We start from the raw sequence: 23,350 nt of genomic DNA on the forward strand, positions 1-23,350 counted from the left end.
CAGCACTACACAAACCAATAGAGACTACATCAATGGGGCAAAAACAGCCACGAACAGTAAATGAGGGAGAAATTATTTAAATCTGATGCTGCACAAAAACTAGCAATGCATCAAAGCCAATGTTGTTACTAATCTTTCACATACCCAAGACTGTGATAAAAGGTAAAAAAAATACAGTCTACAATCACTTTTTATATTAAAAATATGTTTTCTTTGATGTTTTCTTCACAAACATAACAAAAGGGTTGTGAATTTTCCCACAGTGTATTGTTGAATTTTTGAAAAATGTTCAAAGCATTTTCCCAAAATATGTGTCAACATAAGATTTTTCTCCAAAAATCATTCCATTTGCTGAAAGTTGTGGCCAAATTGAGACTCAACAGCACCCCATAGTGGACGAAAACATCCCCAACATAATATCAGCAGGGCTCCAGACTAGCATTTGAGAGAGGTTCCACTGGCGCCACCAAGTTGTGCAGCTGGTGGCGCTGGGCCTCAATTTGGTGGCACCAGTCACTGGGTGGTGTAAAAACAAAAAATAAACACTAAAACTAAGTCCAAACATGTTTAATGCATTAATAATTCATTAAAACCTAAGTCCAAACATTTAATGCATTAATAATTCATTAAAACCTAAGTCCAAACATGTTTAATGCATTAATAAATTCATTACAAATACAAATGATTGTAATCTTTATATACATGATTTTTTTAACTTAACCATACTTTTATATTTAACATATATTTGCCTTACTGTAAACCATTAAACTTACAATCAACTTTTTATTACTTTGTTGTAAAATCATTAGGCTACTTTAACACGGACTTGAGTAAAGAAATCACATTCTTGTGCTGTAATCACTACAAAATGTCTCCCCTATACACTCTGAAGATATCATTTGGCCAGGACTTGTAATCTGAGGTACTGAGCACAATGTATTACGTTTTCTTCTGACTTCTAGCGTGAATACGTAGTGTACAGCGCTATTTTTAGGCTTTCATTGATAAAACTAAAGCAGCTGATCTCCACCTCTTTTATTAGTGTCATTTTGGGAGCGTGTGGAGGTTGTGGGGAGATTATTTCATCAACTGCGCTGAAATATCAGAGAAAGCTCTTACATACAAAATGCGAATATTTACTCGCAGTCTGGAGCCCTGTAGGGTTACATTCGTTTTTTTTTCTGTAGTAACTTTATTTACTTCACCACAAAATAATTTTTATCAAAGTAGGGCTATTATAACGTAGGGTGTAAGTGTTTAGTGACAGTACATGAACTGGACATTTTAACTACTATTTCAAAGTTTCAACGTATTTCTTAAGAATATTAATACAATTTACAATGCTTTTGAAGTGTTCGTGATGATGATGATGATGATTCACATCAGCTCTTGAATATGGGTAGGTTTCTGCAAAAACACCACATTTTGAGCAAAAAGCTGAGATAATTCTATTTTTGTGACGGACTTTTGTTAGAGATCCCATTCAGAGCGATCTTTAAAACAGACACGGACATGCAGCCACTTGCCATAGGGCAATACTTCCAGGTTTAAAAAGTTGCAGCTGGTGGATAATAGCGGTGTTGCGGAAAGCCGGAAATACTCATAATTGGGAGGGAAGCCTTTTCCCCTAATTGACGAGATAACTCGTCAATGACGGCGAAAGAGTTAAGAACTCTACTTTTTAATGCTTCTCAGTGAAGTTGGCATGCACTAAAAATATAGGTTAATGGTACAGAGTCAAATCAGGGGTGTGTCTAGAAGGGATACAGCTACGGCCAAACTCTTGTGAAATCTTGCTGGATGAGCGCTATTTTCATCCTAATCCTACCCTCAATCCTAACGCGAAACCCAACATTTCACAGGATTTATGTCGTAGCTGTATCCCCTCTACCCAGAACTGTCAAATCAGTCTTGTTGGCTTTCCAAGTGGATTAAAGCCATAACACACGCTGTTTCTGCATATCTGATGTTAATCTAGAGTACTACTTCCTTCATATCTCAGAAAAGTCTTTAGTTTTAAAAGATTCATAAAAGACAGATCAGCTCTAGTGATTCTTTTCAACAAAGCATGGAAACACTGGGAAGGAGGAGTCACAAGCTGTGGGAGGAGCGAGTCACAAGTCATGCAACACTGTATAAAACACTGGATAACTTATGATTCACTACATGTTCGTGGGATTTATATTATATGCACTTGCGTGCCGATTTATTAACAACACAGAAGTCTTCATTACCGCATCCCTGCTGAAAAAAACAGCTAAAACCGGCTGGTTTTAGCTGGTCAGGCTGGTTTAAGATGGCCAGGCTGGTTTAAACTGGTCAGGCTGGTTTTAGCTGGTCTTAGCTGGCCAGGCTGGTCTTGGCTGGCCAGGCTGGTTTTAGCTGGTTTCTGTTGGTCTTAGCTTCTCAGCCGGCATTTCAACGTTGAATCAACTTCAGGGACCAAAGTTGCATCAACGTTGAATTACCTTTTGGTTTTGCAAAGTGAATCAAAGTTGACTTCACGTTGTTTCAATGTTGATTTCACAACATTTCAATGTTGTTTCAACGTCACACTTTCAACATAGGTGAATCAAGGTTGATATCGCAAAGCAGTTTTAACGCACTTTTTAACACTAAATATACAGTGGGGCAAAAAAGTGTTTGGTCGGCCGCCAATTGTGCAGGTTCTCCCACTTGGGGAGATGGGAGAGGCCTGTGGTTTTCGTCATGGGTGCACTTCAACTATGAGAGACGGGGTGAGGAAGGGAATCCAGAGAATCACATTGTCTGATTTTTTAAGAATTTGTTTGCGGTTTATGGTGGAAAATAAGTATTTGGTCAATAACAAAAAAGCAAGATTTCTTTCTCTCACAGACCTGTAACTTCTTCTTTAAGAGGATCCTCTGTCCTCCACTTGTTACCTGTATTAATGGCACCTGTTTGAACTTGTTAGCAGTATAAAAGACACCTGTCCACAACCTAAAACAGTCAGAATGCAAACTCAACTATGGCCAAGACCAAAGAGCTGTCAAAGGACACCAGAAACAAAATTGTAGACCTGCACCAGGCTGGGAAGACTGAATCTGCAATAGGTAAGCAGCTTGGTGTGAAGAAATCAACTGTGAGAGCAATTATTAGAAAATGAAAGACATACAAGAACACTGATAATGTCCCTCGATCTGGGGCTCCACGCAAGATCTCATCCCGTAGGGTAAAAATTATCACCAGAATGGTGAGCAAAAATCCCAGAACCACATGGGGGAACCTAGTGAATGACCTGCAGAGAGCTGGGACCAAAGTAACAAAGGCTACCATCAGTAACACACTATGCAGCCAGGGACTCAATTCCTGCAGTGCCAGATGTGTCCACCTGCTTAAGCCAGTACATGTCCGGACCTGTCTGAAGTTTGCTAGAGAGCATTTGGATGATCCAGAAGAAGAGTGGGAGAATGTCATATGGTCAGATGAAACCAAAACATAACTTTTAGGTAGAAACTCAACTTCTTGTGTTTGGAGGAGAAAGATGCTGAGTTGCATCCAAAAAACACCATACCTACTGTGAAGCATGGGGGTGGAAACCTCATGCTTTGGGGCTGTTTTTCTGCAAAGGGACCAGGACGACTGATCCGAGTTAAGGAAAGAATGAATGGGGCCATGTATCGTGACATTTTGACTCAAAACCTCCTTTCGTCAGCAAGGGCATTGAAGATGAAACGTGGCTGGATCTTTCAGTATGGCAGTGATCCCAAACATACCGCCCGGGCAAAGAAGGAGTGGTTTCGTAAGAATAATTTCAAGGTCCTGGAGTGGCCTAGCCAGTCTCCAGATCTCAACCCCATAGAAAATCTTTGGAGGGAGTTGAAATTCCGTGTTGCCCAGCGACAGCCCCAAAACATCACTGCTCTAGAGGAGATCTGCATGGAGGAATGGGCCAAACTACCAGCAACAATATGTAAAAACCTTGTGGAGACTTACAGAAAACGTTTGATCTCTGTCATTGCCAACAAAGGGTATATAACAAAGTATTGACATAAACTTTTGTTATTGACCAAATACTTTTTTTCACCATAATTTACACATAAATTCTTTAAAAATCAGACAATGTGATTTTCTGGATTTTTTTTCTCATTTTGTCTCTCATAGTTGACGTGTACCTTTGACAAAAATTACAGGCCTCTCTCATCTTTTTAAGTGTGAGAACTTGAACAATTGGTAGCTGACTAAATACTTTTTTGCCCCACTGTAGATTTTCACTTTAAATTTCAATACGCACCAAATGATTTGCTGTACATATCATGTTTTTAGTATAATTATTACAAGAATGCAACTTGCTGCTCATTACCTACAGTACAACCCCATCCATAAAACTAAACACCTAAAGTAGGTAAAGTTTGAATGTGAACGATGGCATGTGCCTACCCTTTCTAAATAAACATGAAAGCAGCTGTTAAAATTGATCTTTTATAGATAAAAACAAATTCTTTCAAACAGTTAGGTTTCCAATTAGTAGTGCGGAAGTTGAATATTCCAAATACAGAATAAAAACATAAAATATGAAAACAAAATAATATTTAAAAGTCATTTTATTCATCTGAATAGAAAAAAATATATAGGAAAACTGCAAATATGAATTTTGTTGTAGGTTTAGCTCACAGTCTTCTTATGGCCACCAACACCCTTCCATTCTGGCTCATACTGTACTTAAAACCCGATGAAAGCATCTAAAGAGAAAACAAAAGTTATTTCATTTTCAAAAATGATGCATTTTTAGCCCATGTATAAAAAAAATCTTGTTATTGCACATCAGGGTGTGTGTGTGTTCTTTAATGGTCTGTCTAGAAACATAGCATAGCCATCTGATGAAGGAAGAAAGCTGTTGTGTTTACGGTGACAATAAGCTTCAATCAAGATCACCTACAGTGCATTCAGAAAGTATTCAGGGTAGACCCCTTTCACATTTAAATTTTAAGGTAGTTGCATGATACTGTAATTGTTTAGATATTTTCCTCATAAATCTACAATACATACCCCATGACAAAGTAAAAACTGAATTTTAGAAACTTCTGCAAATGTATGAAAAAAAGAAATATTATATTTACATTATACAGATCATTTGCATCAATATCTGCAATTTAGCTCAGCTGCCTCCAATTTCTCTTGATGGTTGCTGATGGGTTCTGATGAACACATGAAGATATTTTGAGGAATGTCTGTAACCAAACTGACCGGAAGCACCATTGACTTCCATAGTAGGATAAAAGAATACTATAGAAGTGAATGGTGTTTCTGATCGCTTTGGTTAAAAATAAATCCAGGAGTTGCAAAGATTGCTGTGTCATACCCAAAAAGACCGGAGGCTGTAACTGCTACTTCAAAAGGTGCTTCAACTAAGTACTGAGTAAAGGGTCGGAATACTTAGGTCATATCAACTTTAAACCCCCCCCCAAAGAGATGCTGAACAGAGCAAACATTGACTGGTTGCTTTACGTGTGGGTCAAACAGCCTTTTGGACTGTCTGTGAGAGACTTCAAACTCGCCCAGACCAACAAGGCATCTTGTTAGCAGACATCTCGACCTGATCAAAAAATTTGATTAGATAATGGTCTGGTCCTATTTTTAATATATGTTTTACAAACTTACCACAGGTGATCTGGCAAAGCAAAGACTTATAAACAGCATCTTCCCAAATCTCCTCTTCAGGCTCATCTTAGCTATCATTGCGTTTGATAAAGTTCAGAAAAAGAAAAACATATTTCATTAGAATACAATCATAAATGTAATGTTTTGGTTAGAAATACAAAAAACTGTGGCCCAAGTACAACTTTGAAAGAAATAAAGAATGTTTACATTTTTTGTCATGGTACACTGTCACTTCATTACTTTTTGAGTGGTACAGATTGGGCATCTGGAAAGACACATGACTTCACCTCTGTGTATTTTATTACACTTCTTCAAATTGCATGGTAATCTGCCTACAATATAAAACACATAATAAAATAAAAAACAAATAATGGCCCCTTTTCAAAAGAAAATATAAATTGTGAAATACAAAACACTGTATCTTAGTTATTATAATTAGTAGAATTTGACCTGAATACAAAACAAATACAAATGCATTGTAATGTTGTAGGGGAGATGCTTCAAAAATAAATTGTAAATGATTGATTTCTATTACAAAATGCTAGCTTGGTGGTGCGTTACAATGGTGGGTGGTAGCTCATGGACATAGCCATCATTTAAAAAATTATGATTAAAACCATAATACATAAAGATAGAAAATAATGCTGTTATGTACACCACCACAAAGACCAATTTTATATGTCAATATGAAGCCTCTCTAAAACTTATGTCAACATCCACTCTGAACTATGAATTAACTTTTGCCTCTGTCTATTGAAAACAAAGGGTTTGAAATATGTAAGCCTAACTTACATACTGTAGAAGGAATAGTGACATACAAAAGAAATGAATTGCTGTGCTGAACAATAACCATTGTATCCTAAATTATTTTCTTATATTTTCCTAATGACAATGATAAACCAGATATGCACTTTTTGAGCACTTGTGTTTTGGATGCAAATATAAACACAAAGTAATACTTACTCTTCAGCCAATGGAAAACATCAAAACACAACAAGAAAATGACCTGTAAAGAAAAGTGAACATAAATATACAATAGTTATTAATCCAGAATTGATGGCTTCTGTTTAAATTCTTAACAGTTTTAACAGGCTAACGTTACTGTAAACTGTGCCCGTACTGTAAGTTAAATAATCTTACATTTATGCGTCAAACTCTACATTTAAATAACTTGCGTTATAATTAACTAAACAATGTCAAATAAATTTGAAGAACGAGGATAACACATTTTTATAGAAGGTAACGTTAAAGACAAATAAAAGATCTGCACTACATTAGCTCAGATGCGTCACGAGCACAGTCAAACCACTGCATCAACATTCAACATTAAAGTTCAGAATATTTGAGTCATATCGAATTAACTGTTACTAAAAACAAAACAAACATAACTGTGAACTTATTTTAATGACTTAACCAGGAATTAATAAAAACTTACCTTAGAATTTGCCATAGAAATGAAAACTGTCGTCTGAGGTAAACGGTTAAAATCCACTTTGAACTCACGAGGACGGAGGCGCGCGCCCGCAAATACGTGTGTTCGACTTCTTGCTGCGCTGACAGGTTGATAACGTCAATGTACCGCGAGAGTGTAATTCTTGACTCGCTCTCGCGATACATTGACGTCATCAACGTATGATGTCGGTTCTCGCAGCGCATCATGAAGTCGAACATGACTAATAACCATAGCTAATAACACATAACAAAAGACAAAATGTTAAAAAAACAATAAAGATAGTAAAAAAGATGTCCCACGTCCAGACGGAACTGAAAATTAGAACTTGTTTAACAATAAATATTTCTTCTATTAAAATAAACAGAAATATTGTGCTTTTAAAACATAGCTTTTTAGATCTTCATCCGGGGGTGGGTTCAATTATTTCATAAACATGCATGCACATTTTGTTCTAAATGGACAGAGCTTTATAAAAAAATAAAATAAATGTTTTTATTATAATAAAAGTGTAGTAACTGGTTTTTGATTTAACAACAACAATAAACATAAAAAAATTATCTGCTAAGATAATAACAACCAATGATAATTATTTTAATAATTTAATAATAATACTTATTTTAATAATTAAAATATTTTTAAAAAAGTATTAGGCCCTACTATGATTAATGGCAAACTAATGGGGGCTAGCTAAAAAAAATATGGGGCATGTGTGGGTTTTCTGTGGGCATGCCCACTAAAAACCCCCATGGGGCTCAAAAGGGCAAAGTCAGTGTGTGGGGCCCATTTGGGATGTGGTGTGAGTTTGCCCTGCCCTGCCCACACCGCATGGGCATGTTTTGCTTACAAAAGGCTGAGGGAGCTGTCTGTGGCACAGTAAAGAAAGCCGAGAAAAGGTTGGATGTTATTACATTATTAATGGTATTCTTAAAATTTATATTTGAAACGTTATATTTTAGACATTGTGATGAAAATATACTAAAAATAAAACAACCATAATAATGCTTACAAAAATAGCCTAATCCATCTCCTGAATTCATCATATGGAAATCACATGCCCCACCAGTGTTAAAATCAATGTAATACATAAAATATTTGTAGCTTCTTAAACTTTATATAATATGAGCAACCTAAAACATTTTTACCAAAAAGGCACTTGTTTTGAAAGGGAAAAATAAAGATACAAAGATGATTTATTTGCATGTGTCTAATATATTTTTAACTTGATCAATTACTTTTGTTAAATTTTAAAAATATAAGTATTTTCATAAAATGAGTTTTTACATTTTTATCTAAAGGATTCACAAATTAAAATGTCATAAAACAACCATTTACCATTCACCGTACTGACATTATTTCAACCAAATTTCAACGTTGATTTTTAAGCATTGTATTAACCTTTTGCAACCATTTACCATTCACCGTTGTCAAAGTTGAAGGTTGGTCATGCCTGCTTGGTGGTCAGGCTGGCTTGTCTTAGCTGGTTCAAGCTGGCCAGGCTAGAAGACCAGCCTGACCAGCCTGGCCAGGCCGGGAGACCAGCCTGACCAGTCTGGCCAGGCCGGGAGATCAGCTTGACCAGCCTGGCCAGGCTGGGAGACCAGCTTGACCTGTCTGGCCAGGCTGGGAGACCAGCTTGACCAACCTGGCCAGGCTGGGAGACCAGCTTGACCAGCCTGGCCAGGCTGGGAGACCAGCTTGACCTGTCTGGCCAGGCTGGGAGATCAGCTTGACCAGCATGGCCAGGCTGGGAGACCAGCCTGGGAGACCAGCTTGACCAACCTGGCCAGGCTGGGAGACCAGCCCGGCCAGGCTGGGAGACCAGCTTCACCAGCCTGGCCAGCCTGGGAGACTAGCTTGACCAGCCTGGGAGACCAGCTTGACCAGCCTGGGAGACCACCTTGACCAGCCTGGGAGACCACCTTGACCAGGCTGGGAGACCAGCTTGACCAGCCTGGCCAGGCTGGGAGACCAGCTTGACCTGTCTGGCCAGGCTGGGAGATCAGCTTGACCAGCATGGCCAGGCTGGGAGACCAGCCTGGGAGACCAGCTTGACCAACCTGGCCAGGCTGGGAGACCAGCCCGGCCAGGCTGGGAGACCAGCTTCACCAGCCTGGCCAGCCTGGGAGACTAGCTTGACCAGCCTGGGAGACCAGCTTGACCAGCCTGGGAGACCACCTTGACCAGCCTGGGAGACCACCTTGACCAGGCTGGGAGACCAGCTTGACCAGCCTGGCCAGGCTGGGAGACCAGCTAAAACCAGCTATTTCCATCTTAAACCAGCTAAAACCAGCTTGACCAGCTTAAGCTGGTTTTAGCTGTTTTTTTCAGCAGGGATGCAACTCATGACCTGGTTGAGACTTTTCAACAAAACCCAGAGATAAACAAACACACACACAAAACTCTGCTGTTAACCCAGATAAACAAACTATATAATGTTCCATAATGCTGGCTTACTACTCCCTTACACCCAAAAACACACTTCTTCTTTCATGCCATTGTTGAGTCTTTATATAAAAGAAGCTGTTGCGTTAAGTAATGCCTGACTTCTAGCATTCTCTGTTCTCGCTCTCCCACTGATTGACGTGTGAGGATGATTTTCCACGGGGAAGTGCCCAAAAAAGAAATTATCCGTAAGGCCTACCCATGATACGTCAGCTGGACCCATGTTTGAAAAAACTTTCAGAAACTTGTTTGAACCCTCAAAGTGCATTCGGCACAGAAATACTCTGTAACACATCCAACTGCTTTTTTGACACTTCGTCCCCTTGGAATTATAAGGTTCTATCTAACATTTTTGTCAAAATTGAGTTATTCACATATTCTTACTCTGTGACAACTTATTTACATTATGTGATGTTTTATTTTAAGTTTTGTACATTTTGGGACGTTTTATTAAAAAAACAAAAAGGTTCTATCTACAAAATTGAACTCTAAGTTGGCTCTATAAGGTTCTATCTGCGTGAGCTAATCAGCGTTTCGAATGCACAGAAGGGGACCAATCAGGATCAACTTTATGGGGTGGTTTCTCAGACAGGGATTAGCTTAAGCCAGAACTAGAATTTAGTTTCATTAGAAAATATTTAACAAACATGCCTTACTAAAAGTATTACTTTTGTGCATTTTGAGGCTAAACAAAGGGCACTGATGTATTTTAAGATATGTCAGTGCAAGTTGTTTTCAGTTTTGACAGCTCGTACATTTAGTTTATTCTAGGACTAGTCTAATCCCTGTCCGTGAAACTGTCCCTATATGTGGTGTTGCCGGCTTTGTCCTTGACGACAGGAAAAATCAGAGACACACAATATCTGTGAGGATTATGGCACGCAACGCAAAGTTTTTAAGAAACCTTAAGATCGACAGTCCGAATTTTAGGCAAGTTCATCCTACTGTAAAATCCAGCTTAAGCTGGTGAGATGGTTTTAGCTGGTCTCCCATTTTGGTTTTTGCTGGTATTGCTGGTATAGCAAGCTGGTCTAGCTGTGTTTTGGTCACTTTTTAAGCTGGTCTAGCTGTGTTTTGGTCACTTTTTAAGATGGTCTAGCTGTGTTTTGGTCACTTTTTTAGTTGGTCTAGCTGGACTTATCTGGTCATGCTGGAAGACCAGATGACCCACCAGCTTGACCAGCTTTGCCAGGCTGGTTGGACCAGCTTACACCAGCTACTGCCACCTTAAACCAGCTAAAACCAGCTACCAGCTTATGCTGGTCTTTGCTGGATTTTTCAGTAGGGGCAGGCTTTTTTTCAGGTCTTGCTGAGGAGATTGTTTTCATAGTTAGACACCACACTAGCCAGCAGTGCTAGCTTCTTAGTTCCTGATATTAAGAGGCAAGCACTAAGATAAAAATACAGAAAAAACGAACTAACCTATCCTACCCAAAAAAAGTGTGTTTACAGTAAGTTATGATTGTTATGTCAAAATGTAAACATGTGAAAGATTGTTAAAGCAGTTGCCTCAGTATTAAAATTATTTCAGAATGATTGTAGCCTGTAGCTGCTTAATCCTACTGAAAAATCCAGCAAAGACCAGCATAAGCTGGTAGCTGGTTTTAGCTGGTTTAAGGTGGCAGTAGCTAAGTCCAGCTAGACCAGCTTAAAAAGTGACCAAAACACAGCTAGACCAGCTTACTACATCAGCAATACCTGCTAAAACCAAGCTGGGAGACCTGCTAAAACCAAGTTTTGAGACCAGCTCAAACCAGCTCACCAGCTTATGCTGGTCTTAGCTGGATTTTTCAGTAGGGAATGGTATAACATGCCAAAACAAAATTGTCTATTTTGTAATGAACCCGACATATACATGAGGATGGTAGAGAAACTGAGGCAGAAGAGGGAAGAAGCAATGTTGTAAAGTAGCAATGTAAAATCAGACTTTTAGAGATAAAAGTGCTAAAATAAAAATATTAAATGTCATAGAAAGGATTAAAATGTTACTTTCTTACACATGTTGAAAAATTGTTACAACATTAATTTTATATTTAATGTTTAAATAATGTTTTGGCAGATAGAACCTTATAATTCTTAGCGAAAAGTGTTGTTTTAGAATTAGAAGGTTCTATCTGCATTTGACCCCTTCCAAAAATCCACATTTAGAAATTTGAGAGGATTTTGATATTGTATATTTAGAATGCATTTAGGGTCCCTGTTATTTTCATGTTTGAAAGAAACTTCTTTCCCATGTAAGTTTTCCTATATGTAATGCAAAAACTTTGAAGCTCAATATCTCAAAACTGCTCAGAACGCAGATAGAACCTTATAATTCCAAGGTGACGACTTTGCCTATGTTTAGCATGAGGAAACCAACTCTTAAACGGTGTTAATACGTCAGAATACATTAAATACATAAAAAAATTTGCAATTTTCATATCTATATGTAGTGATAATAATCTATATGGTAGAATAGTAGTATGTTTATATTTTGTATTAAAAGTTATTTCCTGGGAACACAGCTTACGTGACTCATTACCCCAGGATAAACAAACAGTAATAACATAATCTTTGTACATTTTTATACCTGTGTGTGAACAATATAATGGGCCCTATTTAAACTATTTAAGCGCATTGTCTAAAGTGCACGGCGCACAGTCTAAACAGGCGTTTCCGAATACACTTTTGCTAATTTAGTGACAGGAAAAATGGTTTGTGATTAAAAGGATTGTTCCTATTCTCATAATGAGTAATGGGTGTGTTTTGGGTGTAACGTGCAATAAACCATCGCCTTTAACTCTTTCCCCGCCATTGACGAGATAACTCGTCAAATAAGAGAAAACACTTCCCTGCAAATGACGACAATTTCCGGCTTTCCGCAATACCGCAATTATATACGACCCGGAAGTACCCACATGAAAGAGAAAGAACTTTGTGTATGTTTTAAAGATCGAACTGCATCTGATCTCTATCAAAAGCCCTTCACAAAAATGGAATTATCTTAGCTTTTTGCTCAAAATTGGGTGTTTTTGAAAAGATATTTGAGAGGTGATAAAAAGAGAACTAATGAAGATAAGATGAAACCTGTTTTTTTTTAAAGCAGAGGGTCTGTTCATTCATTTGATATATTGTTTGTTTATATATTTGAAGAAGAACATTTTCTGGAAGGCATTAAACTTTTGTGAAAATCATGAAAAATGCTGGTGCTAGCTGGCAACTTTTTTTAAAAACGCTGGTGGGGAAAGAGCCAGTTGTGCTGACACCATGCCAATTCCCTATTTAGATGGCAGAATTTGTAAACTAAAACTAAAAAATTAAACGAAGTAAGAAGACCACAGGCCCTATTTTAACGATCTAAGTGCATTATCTAAAGCGCACAGTCTGATTCCACTTTTGCTAATTTACAGACGAGAAAAATTGTTTCTGCGCCAAATGCACGGTCTGAAAGGGTTGTTCCTATTCTCGTAATGAGTAATGGGTGTGTTTTGGGTGTAACGTGCAATAAACCAATGAGAGTCTCAGCTCTCATCCCCTTTAACTCATTCACCGCCATTGACGAGTTATCTCGTCATTTATGAGTTCATATTTAACTAATAAATATGCCTTTTTGGACGAATTTCAAAGTGAAAGTGTAATACCGCTTTTATCCACCAGATGGCCAAATCGAATTTATCAAAAACGGAAGTTAAAAAGAGTTAATAATTTTTTTTTAACTGCCTTTATGTTTGATAGTCATTCTGAGTCTGATCTCTAACATAAATTCCTTTACAAAAACGCACATTTTTAAGCTTTTTGCTCAAAATGTTGTATTTTTGAAGAGAAATATCCATATTTCAGTGGTTAAATTAAGTAGAATTTTGTTTGTTTGTTTGTTTGTTTATTGTTTGTTTGAAAGCAGAGGGTGTGTTCTTTAATTTGATATAATTTGTATGTTTATATATTTATAGAAAATGATTTTTCCTGCAAGGAATTTTGTGAAAATTTTGTTAAAATCACAAAAATGCAGGTGGGCAACTTTTCTCAAAAAGGCTGGCGGTAAATGAGTTAAAAGCCAGTTGCGCTGGCACCATGCCGATTCCCTATTTAGATGGTGGAATTTGTAAACTCAAAAACTAAGTAAGAAGTCCACCAGTTTAAGATTGATATTTAAAAAAACAAAACAAATTTTTTCGTTTGTATTGACGTTGTTATTTTTTGTATTAAAACATTTAAAAGTAGTTTCTTTCAGTCATGGAAGTAAAATTAGCAGGCCTTTAAATGCTTTAAATGGATAGCCTATTATGATCAGTGTAATCTCAAAACAATAATACAAATAGGCAAGAACATGTTTGTACTCTAAAAATACTTTATTTGTAACTAACAGAAGATAAAGAATTTACAAACGTGTGGAGAGCCTTTAGCACTCGGACAGCGCCGGCCTATGAGTGCTTAAAAAGCATTACAAACAACAGTTCTCATCACAATAAATGTGGGTTAGCATAAAAAAACATTTTTAAAATAGATGCAATATTTGCATTTGTTTAAAGCAAAACATTTAATTACTTACCAGGCTACAGGTGAAGCAGCTTTATACGCCTTCTAACATCTCATACTCGGTCCTCATTTATGTCCAAGACACTCAATAATAATGTTTTTAAACATTTTAACATTTTAATCATTTAATTTTTTCATATTTTAAATGTTTGTGTGCTGCTGTGCATCCATGTGATAAGCAAATGCGCGTTGTCGTCCCGTAGGCGCATATTACTAACGCGCTCATTAAATAACAAAAGCAATATTGCTCCATTGACTTAAGAGCAGGTTTTAGTTGGTCAGTGACATAGTCTATTTTATTTGCTTCAAAATAGCTACGCACCAACAATGCGCCTGAACACACCTCGTTTTCAGACCAGAAGGCTCATGGGCGCAAAAGTGGGGGCAAAGACTTTTCTTTTTTTAAGGTGCTGAACCAACACCTCATGTTCAGAATCCTCAACGGTAATATTAAAGGGTGCACCATCAAGCTGTAATAAAGTCTTCTCACCGAAGGTCTTCGTGACCTTCATTCTAAGACAATGAAGCAGCGCAGCTCTCATGTGGCAGCCTTAAACGGGGTGTTCATTTCTATGATGTGGGGTCTAGGAGGGGCGAGGAGGCTGTTCGAAATGCGCTATTTATTGCACTACTATTTACAAAATTAACTTATTCCTTATTATAATAGCAAACAAGAGTTTAAAAAAGATTTATTTTATAGGTCAAGTATAGTGATAATTGCAACATAATTTACTCATTAGGATAACTAATAGGCTTTACTGGATAGGCAGGTGGATGGGCCTAGCTGACAGGTGGCCCACCCATAGCTATGCGACTGGCGATGTCCAACTCAAGAAAGGGTCATATGATGAATTTTTTTTATTTGTAAAATAAGTCATTGGAGTTCCCAGAGTCCGTATGTGAAGTTTTATCTCAAAACACCCTACAGATAATTAATTAGCATGTCAAAATTGCCATTTTGTAGGCCTGAGAAAAATTTGCTGTTTTGGGTGTGTCCTTTAAAAATGCAAATGAGCTGATAAAAATGCAAACACTGATCACAATGATCGTGGTTTGTTGAAATAATTATGCTTCATTAGTCAGTGGTTTTTAATTTAATTAATATTACTAATTATTTGTCTTCAAAACACAACTTTGGTTTAGTTTTAAGGAAGGGGTACTCGAGCCTTACTGATAGGGCTGTGGGGGTACTTAGGGCTAAAATGGTTGGGAACCACTGCTGTAGGCTTTCCATTTTGCTTGGAGCCCCCAAATTCCTTCAATCAGCCCTGCAATGTGCCAACAGTGCGCCTGCTTGTTTTCAGACCAGAACGCCCATGGGTCCAAAATTGGGTGCAAATGCATTTGCTATTTAAACAACATGGTGCTAAAAGTAAAAATGCTAATTGCGGCGGGTTGAAACTAGCAAAATACACTTGCGTTGCGCATTGCGCTGCATTGCACCAGGTGTATGATTGGGCCCAATGTATTGTTCTCCACCAATCTCAGATTTGACTGTCCCAAATGTATGTCCAGCAACACTTTATCAGCCTGATATTGTCCTTGTGTAAACATGTTTTTTACCTCTGCTCAGACTAAATAATATTATCCTACTTGTATCAAAATTGAGACAGGCAAACAACAATACTGCATTTTATATGTAAGTTCTTCACACAAACCCCTATGCTCATGAAAAAAAAGGAATCAATAAAACCAATATGAATCATAAATTACAGTTGTTTTTTAGACGTTGCTCAAAATCACTATTGGTGCCAATTACAAAATTATTATGCAAATCAATGCATTGTGTCATTTTAATGTCTATAGTGTTCAAATGAAGTGTTAGAGTTGTGTTTAAACTCTCACCACAAACCCAAAGCAGCAATCACTAAGAATTTCCTCATTGTGCTACCTACCCAGCAAACACAAAACGTTTTTACAACGTTTCACAACGTTGTATTTTGGATGTAATTAGGTAATGTTGCAGCACAACGTTTTAAAAACATCACCCTAAATTTTAAAAAACAATGTAACCAAAAAAATACATTTTTAATACGTTGTAAAGGCACCTAATAAGTACGTTTTTTTTAGGTAGTAAAAAAACTTAAATATCACGTCTGTTTACTACGAAAACAAAACCAGACCAAAATGAACCATTTTTGAGACATTTTATTTAGGTGTTAAAATAACGTAATTATAACGTTGGAATAAAACGTAAATATCACGTCTGTTTACTACGAAAACAAAACCAGACCAAAATGAACCATTTTTGAGACGTTTTATTTAGGTGTTAAAATAACTTAATCATAATGTTGGAATAAAACGTAAATATCACGTCCGTTTACTACGAAAACAAAACCAGACCAAAATGAACCATTTTTTAGATGTTTTATTTAGGTGTTAAAATAACGTTATTATAACGTTGGAATAAAACGTAAATATCACGTCTGTTTACTATGAAAATAAAACCAAACCAAAATAAACCATTTTTGAGACGTTTTATTTAGGTGTTAAAATAACGTAATCATAACGTTGGAATAAAACGTAAATATCACGTCCGTTTACTACGAAAATAAAACCAGACCAAAATAAACCATTTGTAGGACGTTTTATTTAGGTGTTAAAATAACGTAATTATAATGTTGGAATAAAACGTAAATACCACGTCCGTTAACTACGAAAATAAAACCAGACCAAAATAAACCATTTGTGAGATGTTTTATTTAGGTGTCAAAATAACGTTATCATAACGTTGGAATAAAACGTAAACATAACGTCTGTTTACTACGCAAACAAAACCAAATCAAAAAGCAATGTTTTTTTGCAACGTTTTGTTTTAGGCATGACTGGGTAGGTAGGCATTTTGCTGGTGGGCCGACGCACTTTGGGGGCCGATACGGCATTGATTTTTGCCAAAGACTGCTCCATCATGCAGGGCCAGTGGCTTGCCTTCTGTTGATCACTAAACCCGCCACAGACGCAATAGCTGCTCCGCTTAAAATATCGCTTTACCCTCTCTATCCACCCCTCTCTCTCAAAATGGGCAGACCAAAGCGCAAAGGTGGTGCTAAAAAGCTGCACAGTTCCCATTCGCAGCTTTTAGATATAACATAACATACTTCTCTTCTTTAGAGTTCATTTGTGTTATTTTAATGCCGTGGGCGCATTATTGATGCAATAAAGCAACTTTAATACGCGATGGCATACCCTGCTAAAAATACAGCAAGACCAGCATATGTTGTGTTTTGGTGCTGATATATGCTGGTGACCACCAGCTAAACCAGCACCAAACCAGCATGGAAATTATGCGGGTCTATGCTGATTTTTTCAGCAGGGTGCAGTGGGATTTCCTTCACTCTCACACAAATCTCGATAAGCAGATACAACTCTGAACTGGCTCAGCTCAGATTTTGCGTGTGGTTGCTTATACTTATACTTAGTCCTTATAAAGTCCAGATATATTTTTATTTAGCTAAACTGACAGAAGTGCAAACATTACAGATAATTAAAATGGTTGTAACACTTGCTGGATATTCTATTTAAAAATAATGAAGTACTATTCTATCTACATGCTAGATGTGAATGATTTTTTTGTTTATAACAGATATCCACATACTGTAGCGATCCACATACTGATGTCTCCCTCATAAGCATCCTTGGATCACTGCATATGAATAGCTTAAGTATTTTTGAAAGGGCCACACACACAAAAAAAAATTCATAATTGTTAATTATGTGATATTGTATTTACAGTTAATTTTAATTAATGAAATTTACATTGTTTTCTTTCATTATCTTGTAAACTGATGGATTAGTTGTAACACTGTGTTACTTTAACTTTTCTTTTTAAAGAAACGTTTTCAAGTTGGGTAGTTGTAGGATTTTTTTAAAAGAACAAAATTGTGCTATAAAGTTGGATTTGGTGACTTACACACCCAACTCAGAAATGGAAAAACAACATGTGCATATGCCTCCATAACACGTTGAGCAGTAAAGGAATAGTTCACCCAAAAATGAAAATTCTGTCATCATTTACTCACTCTCATGTTGCTACAACCCGGTATAAATGTATTTGTTCTGATGAACAAAATTTAAGATATTTTGAGGAATGTTTGTAATTTAACTGTTAATAAGCCCCATTCACTTCCATAGTAGGACAAAAGTATACTATGTAAGTAAATGTGGCTCCCGAACGGTTAAATTACGAACATCCTCAAATTCATGTTCATTAGAGCAAATACATTTATACAGGTTTAGAATCTTAGGATAAGAATAAAATACTAGCGTAATAGCTAAAAAAAGTTAAATAAAAAGATTAAATAGAAAGATTAAATTATCCTATATGACAAAGAACAACCAAAAGTTTTAAATTAACAATTTAATAATAATTTAATGCGATTTAAATTGTTTATGTAGTCTCCTAAGATGTTTATTTATGTAAATGCTGTGTGTGTGTGGGTGTGTGCTGCGGGTGCTGCCCCTTTAAATCCGTTGAAGTGACATCAGTTACCATGGAAACGAGGCTCAAAGGAACAACAGAAAGCGGTGAAGCTCCGTGTGTCTTATGGTTTTCTTCACTTTTTCAGGTAAGTTTCGTCCCTCCAACTACAAAAATAATACACACAACTGTGGTTGACACCTAATTGATACGCTTTTGTTGAATATACCTCATTGAAATGGCTTGTGTCTTCGAGAAAAGTCTGTTAGCATATCCGTTAGCATGGTGCTAGCGCTATAGTTTAAGCGCTTGTTTATGAAAGTTTGGGCGATTGAGAACATCTAAATGTGTCATTGGGAGGTTTTAAAAGTGTTGTAAAGGGTGTCAATGCATTATTGGAAGTAAGTTAATTTGTTTATCCTAAAAACATGCGATGTACTCACAGTGCCCTGCTGAAAAAAACAGCATCAAACCAACATGGACCAGCATGGGAATTATGCTGGTCTATGCTGGTTTAGCTGGTGGTCACAGCATACCAGCACCAAAACACAACATATGCTGGTATGACCAGCATGGGATGCTGGTGCTAATGCTGGTTTAGCTGGTGCTAATGCTGGTTTAGCTGGTGCTAATGCTGGTGCTGATGCTGGTTTAGCTGGTGCTAATGCTGGTGCTGATGCTGGTTTAGCTGGTGTTCACTAGCAAACCAGCACCAAAACACATATGCTGGTCTTGCTGGTATGCTGGTTTTTTCAGCAGGGTGGATGTACTGTTATGTTAGACAACCGTAGCAGCTTAACATGGGACGTCAAAATTAGCTGAAAGTATTACAAACAATGTTTTATCGTAAACCAATATAGATAAAAGTTGTTCTCTGATTTCAGGAGTGACAAAATAACCCCTCTATAATAAAAAAGAAGCTCAAAATTTCAGCATTTTCGAAGGGAGCTGCTGACAGAGATGTTGAAAACTCAGGTGAGTTGAAAAAGCTCATTCAATCACTTCATATGCACGTCACAACGTAAACTTGCATCTTGTTATTTTCCTTTAAAAATTGTATTACAGTTATTTAAAGAGGGTTTTGACAAACGTGAGTGACACTGCACAATATTAAATGAATAAGTAAACCTAAAACCTAAAATTCAGCTATTTTTGTATATTCTATTCTATTTTTAACGTTTCAACTCTACTCTTGCTTGTGTCCTTTTGCACTGCATCCTAAATATTGTTTGCTCTGTGACAAGTTGCATGTTATGTTTGTAGATTTGTCCATGCTGATGGCCATGCAGCAGAGTTCAAGCAAACCTGTCAGAAGACATCTCTAAGGGGCTATGTATGAACCATATGGCTAGTAAGTAAGACCTCAAACTTAAACACTACTGTTCAAAAGGCTGACTGTGATTTATTTATTTGAAAACAGAAATGTTGTGAAATTATCTCACAATGTAGATGAGCTGTTTTCTTTACCATTTTAAGGTAACACTAAAGTATTTGTTAACACAACAATCAACTTTGATAATAATTGAAAATGTTTCTTGAGCAGCAAATCAGCGTATTAGAATGAACACTGATTGATTATGAGACACTGAAGACTGGAGTAATGATGCTAAAAATTCAACATTAATCACAGGAATAAATTACAACTTACAATATATTCATATAATAAAAGATGTAAAAAAAAATCTGAACATAAACCTTTTAAGGTATTGTAAATTATAATTATGATGGCTTGTTCCTCCAACTTAATGATTACTAAATGTAGTTTGTTCCATAGAGGTTCCCGAAATAATGAGGACAAATTTACTAAGGGATCCAGAAAAAATCAGATTGTGATTTTGAACCAGATAATTGCTTAATAAGGTCACAAAATTCTTGGTAGTACCCAGGATGTCAAAGTCCACAAAAGGAGGCAGAGCTTTTTCACATTTTACTCCCAAACTCTTCCAGTGTAAATCTAGAAAAAGTCCTACCTTTTTAGCCAAGCATTCACATAACAGATTTTATAACCTTGTTCTCAAGTAATGAAAAGTATTAATCAAGTGCACATAATCATCTTTTGGTGTAAAAAATAATATGAACAGCAGCTATGGTAATCCTTTTGTTTTCCTGTTTCTATCTATCAGGATACCGTAGGTTACGCATGTAACCATGGATCTGTGAGACCGAGGGATGACCGTCACTACGGTCTAAAAAGGAATGATCACCTTCGTTCTGCCTATCACCGAGACCATATGTCAACAAAGTCATGTCCATGACCTCCGGAAGCAGAACGACCCGCGTCTATAAATAGCAGAGAATGCTCCCGGTTCAGTCTCCTACCTTGAGCGCCTCAGAATGGTCAGAGCGACAAGGATAGTGACGGTCATCCCTCGGTCTCACAGATCCATGGTTACATGCGTAACCTACGATCTGTTTCGACCTCACTCTGACCGTCACTACGGTCTAAAAAGGGATGACACATACCAACAGAGTCGCGAGGAACCCAGGATCAATTAGAACCTCGCTCAGTCACAGACATGAGGGCAGCGTCGCCGACCGGAGCTGGTCGAGTCACATCCACCCGGTAAAATCTTGTAAAAGTGCATGGCGTAGACCATGAAGCCGCTGCACAGATGTCGCTTGCTGCCACACCCTTGAGGGCAGCCCAAGATGTAGCCATACTCCTAGTAGAATGAGCCCTTGTACCTGTTGGGACCGGTATCCCCTGAGCCTTATAGGCATGGGAAATAACCTCCACCAGCCAATGGGATAGCCTCTGTTTGGAAAGCGGCAGTCCCTGCCTTGCCGCCCCATAACAGACAAACAGTTGAGAGTGCGTTCTTCTTAAAGCCTGTGTACGGATCAGATAGGCTTTCAAGGCCCTGACTGGACACAATGTGCTAAGCTTGTCATGCTCTGCCTGTGAGGCAGCGGAAGGCTGGAATTGGGCCAGCTCCAACACCTTGTTCATGGACTGCTGATCAAGCACTTTTGGCAGGAAAGCTGGATTCGGCCAGAGTGACACACCAGTGCCCCCTGCCTGCCACCTCAAACAGTCATCACTAACGGAGAGAGCACACAGCTCCCCGACTCGTTTGGTTGAACAGAGAGCCAAGAGAAATGCTGTCTTAAGAGACAAAGACCGTAGATCTGCGTCTGCAATAGGCTCATAAGGACCTTCAGTGAGAGATGTCAGAACTGTAGGCAGGTCCCAGCTTGGTGCACGCAAAGTGCGACCTGGACGTAACCGGCGGGCTCCCCTTAAGAACCGGCTAATCAGAGGGTGCCTACCCAAGGATGTGTTATCTGCCCCCTGGTGAAAAGCTGAAATGGCCGAAGCATAGACTTTAATCGTACTGGCTGCTTTGCCCAGATCAAAATGGGACTGCAAGAAGCATAATACTTGTGGCACAGGACAAACCGTTGGCTCGATGCCCAAGCCAAAACACCACTCTGAAAAGATCCTCCATCTGAGTGCGTAGCCAGCTCTGGTAGATGGGGCCCTGGCATTATTAAGTGTCTCCTGTACAGCCATATCTAGCTGTCCATCGATGGGCTCTGCAGGGGCCAAACCCATAGACGCAGGGCTCCCGGGTTCGGATGCCAAATCCGCCCGTCTGCTTGCGTCAGGAGATCTGCTCTGCACGGCAACTGCCATGGCTGACCCTGCAGCATCCGGAGGAGTTCTGGGAACCATGGCCTCGCCGGCCACCGTGGCGTGACCAACAGGACTGAGTGTTGGCCCTCTCTGATCCGTCGGAGAACCTGAGCTATGAGAGGGAGTGGAGGAAAAGCGTATAACAAGCCTGTTGGCCAGTCTTGCGACAGAGCATCCAGGCCCGAACTGCCCTCCTGCCCCATGAGGGAGTACCATTCTGGGCAGTGTGTTGTCTCCGCTGAAGCAAAGAGATCCATCTGGGCCGCACCGTAACGCATCCAGATCTGAACAATTACGTCGGTGTTCAACCTCCACTCTCCCGGGAGTGGCCCTGTCCTGGAGAGAATGTCGGCCGCTCTGTTCTCCACACCTGGGATGTGCACTGCCCTCAGTGAGGAAAATCGAGGCCATGCCCATATCAGCAACTCCTCTGCCACCTGGAGGCATCGCTGGGACCTCGTGCCTCCCTGGTGATTGATATAATACACTGCCGAAGTGCTGTCTGTCCTCACCAGAACATGTTGGCCTTGCAACTCTGGCAGGAATTTCTGAAGAGCAAGATGAATGGCCTTCAACTCGAGGACATTTATGTGCTCCTTCATCCACAGCGGCTGCCATGTGCCCCTCACTGCCCTTCCTTCCCAGACAGCCCCCCAGCCTGTCAGGGACGCGTCCGTTGAGATGACCTGTCTCCTGTGGGGAAGGCCCCCCAGTGGGACACCTTGTAAAATGAACTCCCGGTTGCTCCAAGGGCGTAGGGCTTTGATGAAGGTTTGAGATATACGCAGTTTCATCTGCCTGTCGTCTCTGGGGTGAAGATGGAAAGCATTGAACCAGCACTGCAGGGGGCGTGCCCTCAGCAGGCCCAGAGGAATCACTGCTGCTGCTGCGGCCACCAAGCCCAGTAGCTTTTGAACTCTGTGAGCTGTGACAAGGCTGCCCAAGTGGAACTGCTTCGTCATGTTGATCAAGCTGTCTGCTCTTTGTGAAGTGAGAGATGCAGTCATGCTTACCGAGTCCAGAAAGATGCCGAGGAACTCTGCCTGTTGGCGGGGTTGCAGGTTGCTCTTTCTGTGGTTGACCGTGAAGCCTAGCATTTGAATGTGGGCCAGAACTGTGCTCGTGTCTCGTACTACCTGCTCCTGAGAGGGGGCGCACATGAGCCAATCGTCCAGGTAGGGCAAGATCTTCAACCCTCGAGCCTGGAGGGGGGACAGCGCAGCTGACACCACGCGAGTAAAGACCCTTGGGGCCAGAGAAAGAC

General features: G+C 39.0%; 2 long non-coding RNA genes across 3 annotated transcripts; one reads left to right on the forward strand and one right to left on the reverse strand.

Moving 5' to 3' along the window:
• Positions 1-4,547: 4,547 nt before the first annotated feature.
• Positions 4,548-8,611, reverse strand: LOC141358880 (uncharacterized). 2 transcript variants are annotated; one of them, XR_012365399.1, is made up of 5 exons: positions 7,058-8,611; positions 6,586-6,628; positions 5,830-5,950; positions 5,623-5,693; positions 4,548-5,557 (listed from the first exon to the last, which is right to left on the reverse strand). It is a non-coding gene; the product is annotated as an uncharacterized lncRNA (long non-coding RNA). The 2 variants fall into 2 exon arrangements; XR_012365398.1 differs by having other exon boundaries at positions 5,830-5,954; positions 7,058-8,607.
• A 9,322-nt stretch (positions 8,612-17,933) lies between these two features.
• LOC141358868 (uncharacterized) lies at positions 17,934-19,843 on the forward strand. The gene is made up of 3 exons (XR_012365378.1): positions 17,934-18,597; positions 19,334-19,424; positions 19,713-19,843. It is a non-coding gene; the product is annotated as an uncharacterized lncRNA (long non-coding RNA).
• Positions 19,844-23,350: the final 3,507 nt, after the last annotated feature.

Source organism: Misgurnus anguillicaudatus, chromosome 22 (genome assembly GCF_027580225.2).
Source record: "Misgurnus anguillicaudatus chromosome 22, ASM2758022v2, whole genome shotgun sequence".
NCBI lineage: Eukaryota > Metazoa > Chordata > Actinopteri > Cypriniformes > Cobitidae > Misgurnus > Misgurnus anguillicaudatus.